We start from the raw sequence: 15,254 nt of genomic DNA on the forward strand, positions 1-15,254 counted from the left end.
ATACGTTTCCGCGTTGATGAATAATTCCGTAAACGAAAATAAGCGGTGTAATGGCGCAATGAAAAACGAGAGGTAAGGGAAAATTTCAACTCTTACCGGCTGGAATAATACAATTTTCTAGTTGGACTCTTCCGAGAGAGACAGAGAGAGAGAGAGAGAGAGAGAGAGAACTAGCGCTTGTTAATGGCTTAATCTAACAAAAATGTCAAGGTCGCGAATTTACGTGAATATACTAGACTTCTCAAAATTCTACTCTGGGTTCTAATCTAACACTCCATCGAGATACGAATTTCATTGCAAAAAAAAAGGAATCGGCTGAAAAAAGATAAAAACAAAATGGATAATAAAAGTTCGTTAAAAACTCGAATTAATTAAAGACGAATTTACGTATTTATCGAAACGATCGGACGATCTCTATCCGAAAGTTTAATTGATTTAAAATTATCGGCAAACGGATCGCCGGAAAGAAGAAGACATGATCCTGATTGGCAGGTAGGATAACACTTTACAAAAGCGAATTTGATTACCCATGATCCTAACGCAAATGAAATTATTTGGAGTCGTTCACAGATGGAATATTAAATCACGTACCGACCGCAACAAAATACGAAGCAAAAGAAAATCATTAAAGAAGTTTCTACGAATCGAAAAGGGAAGAGGAATTAAAATGATGAGATGATTTTTTTTCTTTTTTCCTAGATATAAACAAATCCAGCATGAAATTTCATAATAACAAAATCAAGAAATCTAAAAGGGAAGCCACATGTTACCGGTCAACTTTAACTGCTTGACGTACAACAAAAGAAACAGCTGACGTCATATCACTTTGGACTACTGGCCGTCCATCGTAAAACGTAAGGCAGGGGAAAACGACGACGACGACGACGACGACGACGACGACGACGAGGCAATCACGTCAAGAATGGCGACAAAGGACAACGACGGTGACGGCGACGGCGACGACGTCGGCTACGTTCGTGGCAAAAGGCGAGCAGCAAGTGAGCCCCGTATACGATGACGTTGAGAGCAAGCTTGGAAGAAGCAAAATGACTAAGGTTAACACTTACGCACGTATACGAACTCGTTCACTCTGACTTTCAACACATATATAACATATATACGTACATACATACATATAGGAAGGAAGAGAGAGAAAAATGTTGTCCAAAGTAGAAGCTTCTCAAAAATTGCTGCGAAAAGTCGATGACTATGCCACGATAAAACTCGGCAACCCTAAGGCTACTACCGGCGGAACTTCACGCCATTAAAGATGTGCTCTTGCGGTTCGAACAATAGATAAAAGAGAGGATAGAGCATGCACTCTTTCTTTCTCTCTCTCTCTCTCTCTCTTTCTCTCTATCTCTATGTATATGTATATATCTACTTCTTTCTATTTCCCACCATTTCTAGTCTCCAAGAGAGCACTACACTTTCCACCCCTTTTATTTATTTCGAGCCACCATTTTCTTCGCTATGACTACCCCTCTTCTGCAGTCCTTTCTTTATTTCTCCTCCCTCTCCCTCTCTCTCTCTCTCTCTCTCTCTCTCTCTCTCTCTCTCTGTCTTTCTCTCTATTTCCTTGGTAGTATCCTTCACTACTTCGGTACCACCGATCGAGGTAGGTCACGTCTCTATTTTGTATTCCATCAAGCTCGCATCCATTCCAGGACCAAACAATGAGAAGCGTGCTCCTCCTTCATCTCTTCTCTATCGTCGAAGTTAAAGGGAAGGAGAGAGAGAAAGAGAAAAAGGGAGATAGAATGAGCAAATAGCCGAAAAGTTCTCTCGTCACCCTCTTTCTCTCTCGTACTCTCAATTGCTTCAATCCTTCTCTCTCTCCCTCTCTCTGTTTGTCTGTCTGTCTCTCTCTCTCTCTCTCTCTCTCTTTCTAGCTTCACACGTCGTCTCTTCATGTAATGCAAGGAGAAGCTAGGAATGTTTCGAGTTAGCGCCGGAACGAGGCAACGCTTTATACAAACTCAACTCATCTCCGATTTCAAATGCAAATGTCTACGGCATAGAAGTCAGAAATGACCGGAAAAGGCTTGTTTCTGCTTATGTTTTTACCGATGGTGAAAATTATACTGAATCAAGCCATGCGATTTTATGTTTCCGTACGTTACAACGTTATAATTTTTATGCGATAAAGAAAAAAAAGAGAAAGAGAGATAAAAAATATATGCAAGAGTAATAAAAAGTATATAGAAACACATGTAATTTACTTACGTGAGATTTAAATAACTGGGATGTAAATCAATTTCTCTCAATTGACTTTGTACTATATAAAGAATTTTATAAGTTTGGTCATGGCGTCATTTTGTACCACCTGACCCTTCCATTCTCTTGTCTATCTCCCTCTCTCTCTCTCTCTCTCTCTCTTTCTCTTTCTCTCACTATCCAACCAACTTTTAACTGCATCAGAGCTACGAACTTCCAAGCAAGCGTTACAACCGAAAGTTACTTGACTTCGCGTCTAATAAGAACCTACCCACGATAGGAAGTTCGAAGCTTTCGACTACGATAACGACGATGTTGTTGGAGTAACGGTCGAAAGTCCTCCATCCCTTTTCTATATACACTCGCTTCCCTACAACCATCCACCCCCCAAACCCTTTTATTCGCTCGTAAGAAAACAATGTACCTACACGTTCGACATTTCACGAAAAGTGATTCTAGTCACGCAATTCCAAAGAAAAAGTCATATCGTTAGAATTTAAAGGTAAAAATTTGCAACGATCAATTTTACGAGACTTATTTTGATATAAATATACGAAGAAAATATTTTTCAAATGAAAAGACAAAAGTTTCAATATCTAAACATTTTTATCGAAAGATTTAAAGATATTCGTCACTATGTATGATCCGAATAAATCCAACGATCGCGTTGGGGATATACGCGAAAAAGAAACACTCGTTACGTGTCTTTCGATTCCACTAAAAATCTCATCCTCCGGTAATCAGACCGACGGAACAATTGTGCTTTCGTTGCATCGTAAAATGACGGGGCTGCATGTGAAAGGAATATGTAGGTACATACCTACATATAACGTTGAGAAAGTAAAAGGTAAGCGAACTAGCGTGTACATAAACGAAAGGAGAAGGAGAGAGAGAGGGAGGGAGAGAGAGAGAGAGGGAGAGAGAGGGAGAGAAAGAGAGAGAGAGAGAGAGAGAGTGATATGGGAAGAGAAGCGAAGAGGAAGAAAAGGAAGGATAAAATCCTGACACGCGTCAGTCTCGTTTATCGTACGAGAAACGAGACGTGCACGTATCTAGGCCAGGCATTTATCGTAGTAATAAACATCTTTCTATATTTTCACCGTCGATCACGATGAATTTAGAACGAATTTATGAAAAAGAGAAATATGGATCTTGATGATATGGATAAAAGATCATGAAATATTACAATCTTTCGATCTTGTCAAAGAGATTACTTAATTAATTAAAACAATTAAACTTTCTTCTATTAAATAAAATTTAGTTTCGATTTTAATATCAAATTCTATTTAAAGCTTGATCCAAAAGTTTGGATCTTTTATCCAATTCACTTGATAGAAAGTACGACTTCACTATCGATTTATCTGTTCCCCTAACATATATACATACATACACACATACATATATAGACGATATGTAATACTAACATGCATGTATAGGTAGAGGTGTACTATATACGAAAAGATGCTTTTATACATGCTACGATCTACGAGCCGAGCTTTTAGGCGATCTCCGACCTACGGTTACCATCAGCGAAATTGCAAGCTCTCCTTTGTATTCGTCCCGTGCACTCGTTCGATCTCTCCCTTCTCAATTTTTAGTGACATAAATATAACAACGCGGCACTCTCGACGTCGGCTTAAGTTGAAAATAATGGAAGGATACTGGGAAAAGGCCATCTCCTCCTGACGTTCCTACGTTTTTCAGGATCATACATTGTTTCATCGCACTTTACAATTATATTTTACGATCGATAAGAGTCTGTGCTATAACTATCTCATCGCATACTTTAAAACATCTCGAAAAACTTGAAAAATCCTACTGTAGGTTGTAAACGAATGTAAAGCAAAATAGAAAGAGAAAAAAACAGTGAAAGAGAGAGAGAGAGAGAGAGAGAGAGAGAGAGAGAGAGAGAGAGAGGAGCAGAAACGAGCGTGCGACTTAAATAATCCATCTCCATTTGCGAGTTACAAGTACATACGAATGCTTCTAACCGAGTTTGTTCGTTGGTATTCCGTAGTCGCGTCGAACAATGTGCGAAATATAAAAGCAGATAGAGAAAGGAAGATATAGATGTCACGAAGCATGTACTTGAGTGTGCGAGAAAGAGAGAAACTTCAGTAATATCGTAACTCGTTACTTTCATCGGTATACCTAACCCAGTTGTCAAATCATATAGTTTGCTTTTAACTCGTTCAACGGTACATCACCTCCCAACCTTCCCCAACCCTCTCCTCATCCTTCCCCACCTCCTCTGCCTCATTTCTCTTTCTCTTTCTCTTTCTCTTTCTCTTTCCAATCCTTTCCATGTGAAATATATCCGACATATGCAAACAATCTCCAGTATCCGAGAAACTTTACGTTCTGCAAGTCAAACACGACGAATGCGCTCATATTTTAATAATACTTCTCGTGGACAATATCTAACGTTAGCTAGTTCGAGATAACCAATACTTGGCAACTTGAAAAAAAAAAAACTTAAAAAACTTTTATAAACAATTTGTGAAATAATTTAATCGAATCGATGCAATTTTTTATTCTGTAGAATTGGTTTCATATCGAACGATCAAAGAGAAATATTCAAGTATTCGATTTTAAATGAAATACCTTCTGTACGAATTTACGTGTTTTTAGTGTTTTAAACCAACGGTGGTAATATATATATCGTTGTTATTTGTTTAGAGAATTAATTGCCGGTGAAACGATCGTCGTTCGACACGAGGAAAGACTTATCGAGATAGAGAAAGTTCGAAAAGCCGAGACGGATCGATGGTAAGAGAGTAGCGCGTGCCATTTAACGATAAAAATCCTTCGAGAGGCCGATGGTGAACGCCGAGACGATCGTTTAAAGAACGTAAATCGAAGAGTACCGGCTGAGAGGGTTTTCAAATTAGTGGACTACGTTTAATCAACGGGAATCGTAAATTTAACCGCGGTACTCGTTAGCGTCTATCGAACTCTCTAACGAAAAAGAAAAAGAAAAAGCAAAGAAATAAAGTGAAAAAAAAAACGAGAGAAGAGAAAAGAGAATTTCTGTTCTGGACGAACGATTTTCAGCCTCGAGAATCATAGCCAACGTGGTAAACGAAGAGAAGAAAAGTGAGTAGAAAAGAAAAGAAAGGAAAAAAAAACGAAAAAAAAACAAAAAAAACAAAATGAGGAGAAGTAACAAAAACGAAAGAAAAAAAAAAGGAGGAAACGAAGGAAAGATATAGCAAAGAATTATTGTAAAAAGATACTATAGAAGAGAACTCGAACAAAAAAATAATAAAAAGAACAGGTGGAACGTTTCGCGAACAGAGTGCGAGAGTCAAAACTTTCGAAGGGTGAAAGTCGCGAGCGTTGGCACTTTTTTAATTAAACTTTCCGCTTACCCCCCTTCTCTCTTCCATCGACCTTGCGGATATTCCACGCAATGGCCGCTGATGCGACCGCACGAAGACCACCGTCGTGGCCACGCGAATGTGGGCTTGAGAACTCTCTGGAATTTATTAAAAAAAGAAAAGAAAAAGAAAAGAAAAGAAAAAATAAAAAAAGAAAAAAAGAAAAAAGAAAAAAAGAAAAATGGCAATGACAAAAAAAAAAATAGATATGATGTGTGAGAGAATAATTTCCGAATTCTACTCGGTCGAAGGGAAACCACACGTTGAATTAATTTTCATTCTTGCTAAACCAGTATGATAAAGCACGATTATTGTATTCTAGCATCACGTTATTCGACGCATGAAAACTCCGTTGGGGTTTTACCGTTGAAACGACCAACATTCTCTGCTCTTGTTGTTTAACACGTTGACTGCTTTTGCCAATCCTGCATAAATCAATAGGTATTATCTATCTAATATTTTATCGGGTGATGTTATTTTTTTAACAAGAATATGATATACAAAAAGAATGAAAGACTTAACCCAAATATCTTTTACTTTTTTTTTCATGTTAAAAAGAAGATATAAAACTAAGTAAATCTTGTAAAAAATATTTGAGTGACCTACTTTATTCTGCAGATACACACACACACGCACACACACACACACACACACACACACACACACACACACACACACACACACACACACATATATATATACATATACGTATAGAATTTACGATATAATATTTACTATACACTCAAACATTTCTCTTTTCATCGAATCAATAAAAGATTAAAAATAATGATAAGATTAAGAAGCAAGGGTTCAAAGAAAGGCGTTAAAAAAGGTTAAAACGGTCGTGATAACGAGATGAAAAGATAAGAGTACTAAGAGCAAGAAGGGTGGCGTCCGCGTCGTGAGACGAGAGTCAAGGGTTCGTCCGAAAAAGGAAGAAATGCCGTGGGCGGCATGTAAGAGATGCACCAGCCTGGAATAGCGATGAAAGTCGAAAGGTTAAGCGCCTTATGGGATTCCACGGGTTCGAAACGCTTCGTGAGAAAAGTGTCATTTATGTCGACGTGCCTCGCGTGCTAGGAACCGCGAAAAAGGCATCACTGATGTTTATCACTGAAAAATAGGCTTTCGACGACGACGACGACGAAAACGTCGAGGAGAGTGCGATAAAAGGGAAAATGTTGCTCATAACACGAAAGTGGACTTTCGACGATCCAAAAACGAAAGAAATAAAGTCACCATTTTCCCATCTCCTTCTAAAAATAAAAGAAAATGATTAAAATATTTAAGGTTACGTGTCGTATTTTTTATGGAATTAAAAACATTCTATATATTCCGAGCATCGTCAATTGAATGTAATTAAAATATGGTAGTGAAGGAAACATAAAATTTGTTCACCTGAAAGGGGACATACTTCATAAAGATTCTCAGTGTTTCTCTTGAACCACCTGTTATCAGGAAATAGTGTCATTATTAAGAGATTATGATTCCACAGATTTAACCACGATATAATACGTGCGAGCGCGCGAGCGCATTGTACATAAGTACGCACATAGATATGCACGTTATATGTGCATGCGATGGTAACAATAAATAGAGGAGAGAGCACGAGAACAATGCGACCTACTCGATATGTAATAAATACTTAATGAACAGTCGTGGGTGTCGATATACCCGGGGCTCACTTTCCGCCAATTATCGATTCGATCGAACCACCGACGCCGCCACCACTACCACCAATACTACTACCATCCCCTATGCGTAAAGAGAGGAAGAGAGAGAGGGGGAGGGGAAGAGAAAGAGGAAGAGAGAGAGAGAGACATACACATACATCTCTCCAAGAGATAATACCAGCGAACTCGTCGTCGGCAAACGGGTAAATGCGTTATCCAGCATAAATTCGTCGAAAACGTCATGCCATTAATCTTACGTGATTAATGTCCATTTATCGATCGAACTACCCTCTTCTTCCTACCCTGTAACATCCCTCACATAGCCACGCGAAAAGCGCATCGAATATATTCGCGAGAGTACTCTTCTCTTCTTTCTTTACTCGAGCTTTATATCCAAAGTTCAAAAGTCGATACTCTCTCTCTCTCTCTCTCTCTCTCTATTCCACCTTTTCCCAGCTTCTTTCTGAAACGAAAACGTCTCTGCGATAGAACTAATAATAACAACGGAAGAATGTAACAACAACGACAATAATAACAAAACAACCACAATGTAACGTTACGACAACGTTAACGATGAAAACAAAACAGACAGCGACAGGTTCGCCGCAAAACTGGTAGATCGATTCGTTTCCGTCGAGGCTTGCATCCCACGAAGCGAGTCTCGAAATACCATCACCACCACCACCACTAACACCATCACTATCGCACTATTTTCCTATTTTACCTTGAATGAATCTCAAGGATAACGAGCGTAACTGCATCCAAGCCATTTTCAATCCTTTCCTGAATTTTTTTATCTTGTTCCTTTTCTTTGCTCGATGTATAATTTTTCTATTCTTTTTTCTCATTGTTATTACATCGTATTTATCTTGATTTATATTTCTTTATGATTTGTCCTTTTTGTAAAAAAAAAAAAAAAAAAAAAAAAAAAAGACAAATAAATGAAATTACTATTTTACTATAATATATGTATTCGATTATTTATTTCAAAATATTTTAAATATCTTGTAATCGTTATATAGAAAACGTACAAGGTTTAGCTTGAAATGAACGCGCGAGAAATAAAATAATCGGATGAGAAAAAAAATCATACCGCGAGTACCGACCGATTTACGAGAGAAGGTTTAAAAGCTCATGCATTTCGATAAAAAAAAAAAAATAAATAAAAAAAGAAGTGTGGAGAGAAAAAAGAAAAAAAAATACAAAGCTTGTATAGGAGAGACCGGCGATCGAATTAAAACCTACCATCACTAGCTAACTTTTCATCCAACTTTTTTTCTTTTTTCTTTTCTCTCTTTTTATTTGTTCGATTCATCCCTTTCTCCTATCGCCTTCTCTTTCTCTCTCTCTCTCTCTCTCTCTCTCTCTCTCTCTCTCTCTCTCTCTCTCTCTCTCTCTCTCTCTCATTCCCTTTTTCTCTCTTTCTATTTCCCTTTCACTCATTCTCATTGCAGGGAAAAAGCACGTGATCAGAATGTTCATTGGTAATTCAGTGCGATCGTAGAGGTTGAAGAAGAAGTTCCCTAGAGAAGTCGACGTAGTGGTCGAATGAAGATAGGAAAAGTCGCGAGCTACCGGAAGCTCGCTGAAAATTGCTTCGAAATCGACGTAGGTAAAACGAAGGGAGGAACTATCTCGAACGTTGGACTTTCAAAGTGAATGTGCAAGAGAGCTTCTTCGAGGAAAGTGTTGCGGTTGGGAGAAGAAAGAAGTTGAGAGTAAAGATGTTCTTGCTTCGAAGAGATTAAAATAGAAGAAGGAGAAAGAGAGAGAGAGAGAGAGAGAAAAGGAATGATTTCCTATTCAACAAAGATCACTCGGAAGCTGCAAGCTTTACGTATAATGAAAATTCGTACATTTCAAAGCAGTTGCAGAAGAAGACAGAGAAAGAAAGAGAGTCGATTACTTTGATTTGAAAAATGTTGTTCAACATTACGGGAAAATGATGAATAAAACAAGAATCATAACGGTACTTCTTCTTCAAAAGGGTCTTTTTTTAATTTATGTCGATAAATCGAATATTCCAAAAGAAATGATGCTTTCCCGGTATTTGAAAAGCTCGACCCCAATGATCAAAGCTCAGTGAAAAGAGAAGATGCTCGATGGCAGTATTATTTGTAGAATGGGACAGCCAGGAAATTCAAAAGCATATGTTTGTCGTGTCCACTTGATGATCACTTCCCGGAATTGGCCTCATGTCACCAAGAGAATTTCAGGAGTCTTCTCTCTTGTGGTCTTGTCGTAAGGGAATTCACTAAAATTAAATTAGAGAAGCTTCTCTAGATTTCTCTCTCTCACATTCGCTCTCTCTCCCTCTCTCTCTCTCTCTCTCTTCCTAACTTTAACACTTTTACTGTAAAATCTTGAAAAACATTTTGGGTAAGCATGATCGAATATTTCATTTCAAAGACTCTCATTACGAATGTAAGAAGACTTAAAGTGGATATTTATCGCAACTATTTTTCTTACCCTCGAAAACTTCTGAAAATTCAACCAGTCTATTGCTACGTACAGAGAAAGCAACGCTGACGAGGCAAAATCACGTCGAACGCTTTTCTACAACTTTGAAAAACTTGCTCGAGCTTCGAAGGAAACTCTCTGAAAATTGTCTGATTCAACTCGCTCTCTCGAAATACGGAAAACAGGGATGAGTATCTAACTCGAGACTCTTCGTTCGACAGCACGCGATATAACTATTCGAATTAACGATAAAAAGTTCATTCAGAAGATTATACTATTTCTTTGTATAAAAAAAAAAAAAAAAAAGAAAAAGAACTTTCCGGTGTCTACGATGAAACCTCTCACGAAATATCGACCGTAAAAAGAAATCCTATTATCCCATGTACCTAATCCAAAGATAGTAGTATCTCTTCTTGCACGTGATAACGAAAAAAAAAGAAAAAAAAACGATTTGATGAAATCATTCCAGACGACGAAGTCATAAAATATTCGTGAGAAAGCAGAGCCAGCGAACTTTATCATCGTTGAAAGCTGTCGTGAAAAATGTCGACGTGTTCGATCGTCTAATCTTTCATCTCGATGACGCCAACATTGAAATTATAAAGCTTTAGATATGTTCCATGCATTACTTCCCTTTAAATCACATTATATTTAACATATAATTGTTATGTTAGATTGTAAATCTTTTATATCATATAAATGGGAGTACAACGAAATTGTATTAGAATATTTATCTTAAGAGATTTGAATTTTGTCGCGGTTTAAAAACTATCGAAATTTCTCGTATTCACGCTATATCGTAAATTCACTTAAATTGAGGCCTATTTAACGTCGCCGCAAAACTTCCGAAAAAGGAGGAAAAGAGAGGGCCGAGGATACGCTAAGGTATATCCCTTGGATGCTTTCCAGTAGGATGCCCGTGGCAGCAGATTTTGGGAAAGCTTTCGGAATGGTAGAACGATCGTGAGCTTGGTATTACAGATATTAGCGTCGCCAGTAACTCTTTCGAAACGGCCTTGGCACGTTCAGCGAGCGTAGCAACTTTACCTCCTGCTTTTTAAGCAAGGCCCATGTTAAATATCGTACATCGCAAACGCATCGATAAATGTGCCAGCGGCGTGATTTTTAACACCTTCCTTTCCCTTTCAAAATCTTCATATAGGGCATAATTCAGTTCAAATGTTGAAACATCATTTCGTTGTTTTTCTCCCTTAAGTTCATCGCACTTAATATCAACTTTTATATCTTTCATTTTATCCATTTATTATCCCTTGCACGTAAGACGAAATCAATCTTGCAAAGTCGACGACGCTTTTTCCAAAACAAAACTGACAAACTCGATCGGATTTAAAAAAAATAAGAGATAAAAAAAAAAGTAAAAGAAGAAGAAGAAAAAACATTGAAATAGGTCAACAAAGCAGAAGACGTAAAAGGAAGCAAGAGAGAGAGAGAGAGAGAGAGAGAGAGGGAGGGAGAGAGAGGGAAAAAGGAGAGAGATAAAGAAAGACGAAGTAGAGGATACTTCGATGAAGTTTCACGGTAGAAAGAGAGAAATAAAGATCCCATCTAAATCTCACGTCTCTAACGGTTTTAAAAAGAGAATTCGAGACACTATCTTTCCTTTGCAACTTCATCGACCTAGTTTAATAGACTCGAGAGTGTGATTTTGTAGCTACGAAAAAGAATGATAATTTATAAACTGATGAGTTCTCACTCCGACTGATTAATTGATACACCGGTGTACTACATACGCGCATATATTCACATGTATAAAATCAGCGAGAGAAAAAGGTAAAACGTTGCCACGGAGAATCGATCTTCGAACAATTGTTACGTGAAACAATTCGCTGCAGCCGCTGAGCAATAATCTCCTACGAGCAATCTCGTAATTCAGCGTAAAATAACAGATGCGAATAACAGCGTTCGGTAAACGTGATTATTTGGTAAACGTCAGGAATATAGGCGACGAGTCCGCGGTCATAAATCGAAGAAAATTTAATGCAACGCGAATTCAAAGCGAAATTAACTATAGAAAACTCGATCTGCCCTTTAAAATTAAACAGATATGAGAAAACTTACCCCGATGCTTTTCAATTTCGACCTTTTCTCAGGAGAAATTTCCGTCTTTCTTCCTTCCCTTTCAATGAACTTCAGAGTCTTGGATTATCCGTTGTTTTTACGACGTTGCTTTTATCCGACATTGCTCACTCATTAAAAAAAGAAACTCTAAAGTTCAAGTGTCAGTCAATCAGTTAGTTAGTCAGTCAGTTAGTAAGTCAATCGATCAATTCAGTCGGAGTAAAAATATCGAAATATCTCGAAAGTTTATCACAGTCACTTTGACATCGCAGTAACACTGTCTTTTTTTCAGATATCACGACGATAATTGAAATTAGTTCGACGTTTCACTATTTGAAATGGATTTCAAAGGAATTCACCAGTCATAAAACTAAAAGAAAACAAGAAAACAATGTGCGTATATACATATACATATACATATACATATAATGTGCACGTACATGACTATCCGATGGGGATGAAATTAAACAGGATTCTTCTGGACGAATCAATCAAATTTCCTGGATATTATCGCGTACATAGAAATGATCGAATGAGATTTCTATTAACCGACACGAAGAGTACTCGTTAATTAATTAATCATTCGATACGCGTAGTGAAGCCAATTTCCTAGCGACAAATGCAACTTTTTTTTTTCCATCAGTGGACCTCGAAGCGACTCTCGCGTGGTTGCGCTTTCACGAGTCAATTCATCGACCAGCAATGTCGAGTACCTACTTTAATTGCGAATTATCGCCTTGTTGCAAAATTCTATCGCGCTCTACTACCCTTGAAATAATTTACATGCGATATGTGTAGATACGTACACACATATACACATATACATACATACGTATATATAAGTATAGACGGACTACGTAGATAGATAAATGCATAACCGATGCAAATGCATTGATTACGTGTCTGTTACGCTCTTTGTTATCTCCGATAGGGGAAAAAAAATATTGCATTCTTTACCCTAGTTTTCCATTCAAAAAATAGACAAGTTGGATATTCGATTCTACAAACACTGAAAGTTCTCTTTTACCGTATTCTATACAATAATGGTTGGGTCGATAATTAACTTTTCTTTCTTTTTTTTTAATAAAACGAACGCGGATAAAAAAATCCTACAGCAGTTGCTATTTTTGCTTATTCTTCATGCTCGAGATTGTAATTTTTAAGGCAAGTATAAACCGATGAAAAATAATTCAACGATACTGAGATGGAATACGAAACGTTGTATCTTTTGTAATATTGGAAATCTATAAAGGCTATTAATTACAAGTAAATTTTAGAAATCAATGGAATCAAGTTAAATCTATCGCAAAATAATCAATTGCTGTACGAAACTGTAAGAAAATGAATGAAATAGACGAATGTACGAATGATACACGAGAGAATTCTAACAGTAGCCTAGATACATCAAGGTCATTGTCGAGTAAGAACAACGACCCAGTGGATGCGATTGAACCTCTCCTTCTGGATTAAACGGTACTTGGATTGGATTCGAATTTGCGCGGGTAAATTGAACGACGTGTCTACACGATTCTCCTACTATCGAAAACACACCCTTCTGTTCTAACCCCGTCGTATTTTCTATCTCGATGAACAATGTTCGAGAAAATAAAATAAAATAAAATAAAAAAAAAAAAAAAAAAAAAAAAAAAAAAAAAAATATACAACAACAAAAATAATTAATTATTTAAGAAGAGTGCACACACTTTTCAAAACACGCACAGAATGTTTCACTGTGAGTTCACACACGCACAAATCGATCCGATAATTTGCACCATCTTTCTAATCCTCTTCTATCTATCTATCTCTATCACCCTCGTTCTCGATCATTTATTAAAGTGAAAAGCGACAGATAAAATGGTCACCAAAAAAATTAAAAGGTTCAATATCAAAAATTCAATTCGAACGAACTCCAACACTTGTCCATTGAAAATGAGGAATAAGAAGAAGAAGAAGAAGAAGAAGAAGAAAAAGAAGAAGTAAAAGAAGAAAAGGAAAAAGAAGAAGAGACAAAAAATACAATAGAAACGGTAGAAAAAGAAGGTAAAAAAGCGTTTCTTTAGAAACGTCAAAACGATGCTCGCATTTGACAATTCGAAAGGATAGACCACGCAACTAGAGTATGCACTGACACGAAGTAAACACGGCGGAAGCGGAGCGAGCAATGGTGGAAAGCTGCGAGTTTGCAATTCGCGAATCCCCACTACCAGCGAGCATAGGCGAGCTCATCCGAACGACGCCGACGTCAAACGAAGGTCAATGCACGCTAGGAGAACGGTCTCGGTATAGTACCAGACAATTAATCGCGGGAAATATAATGCTGGATCGATAAGTTCGAAGCGTTTCGTTTCTCTTTCTCCCCATGACAACAATACGAGAAAACACATTTACCCTCGGCCACTAATAACATTCCCTTGGTCATAATTCCCTTCCCCACCCTTTTCCATCCTATTCCCAAGCCTACGTTCACGAAATCTTCAAATTCGTGAAAAATAATTACGAAATAATTTACATAATTTCCCATCTATCCTATTTCGCATTGTGCGAAACAAATAATAATTATACAATTATTACGTCGTAAAAACTATTACGTACAAAATCATCCTAACGCTAGCAGGGGTGTAATTTCACCCCCTCGAAAATATCATCTCCAATCGTACAAACCAGTGGTATAGTGTTATAGATGGTTAAATGTACCTGTGTGCAAGATACTTTTCAGGATGTCGATTTGTTGCGATCATGGCTGAAACACAGATTAAAGATCTGATTAAGAGATGTCAATATAACAAAAGCAACGTTCCAGGAACTGTACCACGTGGCGGAACCAAACAGGATTGTCCATGGTTGATCCAGCGATGTTAATCTGAAACAGAAAGAAAATAAATTAGTTATATTATAATTGTAAACCGTATCTACACGCATGTACGTATGAAAACATACGAGAAAAGGATAGATAATCCAACGATGTTCACCTAGAACAAAAAGGATATATTAATTATCTTTTAATTGTAAACAAAACATATAAACACATGCAGGTAGAAATGCACGTCCATTGAACGTGCTGGCAGATGCATTTTTTATTTTCTAACCATATCTACTCTTTTTACCTTTTGCTTATAAAAATAAATCAAATCTGAATAAAAAGTTAATGACTCTCTCAAAGTTTACTCGGACAATAAAAGCAAAAGTAAAAAAAGAAAAAAAAAAAAGAAACAAAAAGTGAAATTATCTAAACGTATTTATCACGAAGATGAATGTAATATACTCGACCAGAGAAAGCAAAAATTTTTAGATCTTAAAATTTACTGAAACAGTAGAATATATACGTATTTAGTTAAACGTTTTTAAAGCGAACAAAAAATGTGTATAAAAAAAAAAAAAAAGAATGAAAACTCTAACGCATTGAAATAATATGCATTGGATAAAACATACACGATCTTTAAAATAC

General features: G+C 37.1%; 1 protein-coding gene across 4 annotated transcripts in view; it reads right to left on the minus strand.

Annotated features, from left to right (window-relative positions):
• LOC124956111 overlaps positions 1–14,641 on the minus strand; it is a 178,293-nt gene extending 163,652 nt beyond the window's left edge. For 2 of the 4 annotated variants that reach the window (XM_047511508.1, XM_047511506.1), the window contains exons 1-2: positions 13,513–13,954; positions 11,810–12,179 (exon numbers count right to left, since the gene is read on the minus strand). The gene's annotated coding sequence lies outside the window, so the exon portion shown is untranslated. Of the gene's footprint in view, positions 1–11,809; positions 12,180–12,249; positions 12,806–13,512; positions 13,955–14,503 lie in introns of those variants that run through there. The other 2 variants (XM_047511507.1, XM_047511511.1) reach the window with 2 other exon arrangements.
• Between the last annotated feature and the right edge of the window lie 613 nt (positions 14,642–15,254).

This window comes from Vespa velutina, chromosome 20, assembly GCF_912470025.1.
Source record: "Vespa velutina chromosome 20, iVesVel2.1, whole genome shotgun sequence".
Lineage (NCBI taxonomy): Eukaryota > Metazoa > Arthropoda > Insecta > Hymenoptera > Vespidae > Vespa > Vespa velutina.